We start from the raw sequence: 3,995 nt of genomic DNA on the forward strand, positions 1-3,995 counted from the left end.
AAAACTTGATTAAAGTCTGACCTGGTGGAATGAACTCCACATGCATTATCCCCCTCTCATCAAAAAACCAAATGAGCATCATCTTGATCTTTGATTTCACTTGAGGAGCCTTTTGGGGGCAAGGTGATAATGACATCTTCCACTGACTTGATTCATGTTTGCTTTCAGGGTCATAAGAATAGCACCATATCTGTGCCAAATTTGAATTTAAGAATAATCAATAACTTACAGCTTTTTGCAGTGATAATATCATAGCCATTATTGCTATTTGAAAACTTTCCCCAATACCCAGCTATGAGGGCTTGAAACATGGTTGGCATTGGTGAGTCTCTACAGAGACTGAGTAATCTGGTTTGAACAATAAAAGCCTAAAAGAAAAAAAGAAATTTACTTACATGGACTTTTCGTGGACTGGACTAAATAAGATATACAATGTATGTGGAGGTATTATTGTAGGGCTTTTTAAGACCTCTCAAAGCACTTAGAAAATACCTAAAGTCTCTGTGTGACCTTGACCTAGAGCTTTACTCGCCAGTATAGTACCCACTAGCCATAGGTGGCTGTTTATGTTTAATTTTAAATTAATATAATTATATAAAGTTTTAGAGCATAAAATGAAATCCTAAACTTAGTGCCTCAGCTTCATTAGCCATGTTTCAAGGATTTTGTAGCTATCGATGGTTAGTTGATAACAAAAAGTCAGCATAGAGATAGAACATTTCCACCATTGTAGAAATTTCTGTTAGAATGGACCTAGAATTCTACAATGTCAGCTTCTTGCTTTTTATTATTTTATTTTACAGATTATGCTCAAAGCACTCTCACTCTCACTCTGACTCATCTCTTTCATTCCTGGTAGTAGATATAATTCCATGGCAACTTCAATTTCCTATCCCTGTAGTGGACATAATTTCATGTCAACTTGATAAATGAGTATATGGGTGGAGTCTACTAGCCTGTCAATCAGGTCACAGCCTAATGATGCCTCCTCCTTGTGGGTGTGGCCTTCACATGAGGATTCTTGGAACTTCCACTTTTTCTCTGCTTCAACTTCCTGTGGATGAGCCACACTGAGCATTGGAGCCACCTGGAGGCCCACACCAGAACTGGACTGGGCATTGGATCCACAAGACTTTTCACCCACCAGCCTGTGATCTTTGTGCTTGTGCTGTGTGAGTCTGAAGAGGAATTTATGGACTATTAACAGACATATGGGCTAAACCACAGACTTCTTGTACCCAAACTAGTTGATCTATGTTCAACTGTTTCAAGAACTGATTGCCTTGAAAGCAGGAGATCAAGCTACGTTAAATTTAGTGGCAAAAAACAAGGCTCCAGCAATTGGTGGAATATCCATTGAAATGATTCAAATAATTTTGAATCCTGCTTAAAGTGGAAGTAGGAGTTGCCAATCAATCAGAAATTCATAACCCAGGTACATTCTGTTTTTGTTTCATGGGGTTATTCTGAAAGTAAATGAGCTAGTGTACGCAGAGCACTTAAAACAGTAACTAGAATTTCTTACATACTCTTTTCAGTATTTTTTGTTATTACTACTTAGGATGTCTGTGATAATTGCTGCTATTATTGCTACTGTAATTACTACTATGAACCATTAAAGAAGCTAGATAATATATTTACATCTAGTCTATATGTGAACTGGTTGAATAAAATTGGACCAATGTTTTCTTAGAAAAATGTAAAATGCAAATGAGATCTTTTCAAAATAAATAGAATTTGTAAGCAGACATCTGACTATAGCCTCTGGGTCAAGGTGCTTCATGGTCACCATTCTATGTAAGTAGATGCTGATTTTGTCAAATGACAAGCCCGGGACGCTTTGTCCACTCACCCCCTGATCTCTCAGCTGGTGGAAGCAGGACGAAGAGAACCAACTCAGATCAAAGAATGCCAGGATGCCCGGCTTTCTCTTTTAAGATAGTGTGGCTTTGATAGAGCCTCAATTTAAATATTCTTAAAAAATTATTTAAGAGTGCTAAAATGTATCTACCTGAAATCATACAGGAGCACAACTTCTATCACTGCACAATTTTTAAAGTGGATTGTATTTTGCTAGGTGGAGGACGTAATTGAGGATATAATTGGATTGGAATCCAGTTTTAAGGAGGAAGATACAGACTCTCCTCTACTAATGCAAAGAACAGTAAGTGTATCCAAACCTGTGAAGGTCAATAGGATCTAAATAAATATTATCTTCTGATGATAAAAAAAGAAATTTCACTTGATTACCGTGCTTTCTTTGGCCCTAATGAAACAAATAACTTATTAGAAAATAATATTTTATTAATTTAGATTTCTAGTTTTATTCTATTAAAATTTTATTCATCTATGTTAGTTAATATTAAGACACATAATGCAGAAAAATATATAATGTTATTAAGAAAGATTACCTATGTATTCCTGTCTTCTTATCAAAACCCAAAACCAGTTGTCACTGAGTCTGTTCTGACTCTTGAATACCCACCTCATTATCTACCTGTCTGAGATTTAATTTTGAGATTTAATCTCAAATTTCATGTTTGAAGCTCAGCATATAGTCAAACATCTTCACAAGACTGCACTGAATTTGATTACTTCACCATAATGACTAATAACTACTTCCAGACTAATAGCTACTAGAATCAGAAGTTCTCAACCCTGGAAAGGAAAGGAGTAGAAATTTACTTCTGAATCAATAAGCAGAGTTTAAAGATGGTATGGAGAAAGGTAAATAGGCCACACCCTCCTTTAAAGTATGTAGAAAAACTTCTGTGTTGAAATAAGAACAAATTCCTGGAATAATATGCAATACAGGGTTAGTATCTTATCTCCTACTGGGTTGCTATTGCCTTCTCATAGCTTATTTGGTAATCACTAAAAACGTTATCTGCAAAGAGAATGCAATTTCTTTTTGTACATTTTAAATGATTATTCAAACCAACACAATTATTGTTTTTTTAAAATATGTTTCAAGATTTCATAGAAATCATTTTTTCAAAAGAATATAAGAATGTGATTAAGCTTTCACTTTAACATTTTTATTTAAAATAATTATTATATGAGGGTTAATTAAAAAGTATTGCTACATATCATGACCTCAATTCTATCTTACAAATCTGGCTAGGCCAGAACATATATACTAGTACAGATAAGAGCTTGCAACACAGGGAATCCAGGACAGATCAAACCCTCAGGACAAAGGGAAGCAGCAATACTAGGAGGATAAGGGGAGGGTGGGGGAGGAGTAATTGACATATGGAATGCAGTGGGCTGGACAGCAGAAAAGTCGATGAAGGGAGACAGTGGTCGGTTTAAGAAATGAAAAAAAAAGAGAATAATTTATAAATTATCAAGGGGACATGGGGGAGCAAGTGGGGTGGGGGAGGAAGGGGAAAATGAGGAGCTGATACCAAGGGCTCAAGTAGAGAGAAAATGTTTTGAAAAAGATGATGACAATATATGTACGGATGTGTTTGACACAATGGATATATGTACGGGTTGTGATAAGAGCTGTAAGAGCCCCCAATATAATAAAAATTTAAAAACGTATTGCTACAAAAATGACAGAGACCAATATTGAACAAAAACACCACATGGGTGCTTTTGTGTCTTGAAATGTTCTCCATTTCGGACAATCCCTCTTTCCTTGGTTCTGATGGCAGAGTTTCCAACTCTGTACACTTTTCTCAAAGAATTCTGTGCTCTCTGATTAAAGCAACAGTTTCGGCATTCTCCAGGGACTCCCTGTGTTGCTTTTAAATATTCTTTGAGTTTGGGGAACAAAAAGACGTGTGAAGTGGTAAGATCAGGATTATTGGGTGGAGGGGGTAAAAGTTTTCCAACAAATTGTTTGTAGACTATTTCTTGCTCTTCTCGAAGAGTGGCAGGTGCATTGTCGTGCCAGCAGATGCATTGTTGTGATGGGAAATTCCTCAGCACAACTTTCTTGGCCTTTTTCTCATGAATGAAATTTTTCATTTTCTTAAAACATTTTC

Source organism: Echinops telfairi, unplaced genomic scaffold, assembly GCF_000313985.2.
Source record: "Echinops telfairi isolate 266 unplaced genomic scaffold, ASM31398v2 ScPeMD7_23;HRSCAF=83, whole genome shotgun sequence".
NCBI classification, from domain to species: domain Eukaryota; kingdom Metazoa; phylum Chordata; class Mammalia; order Afrosoricida; family Tenrecidae; genus Echinops; species Echinops telfairi.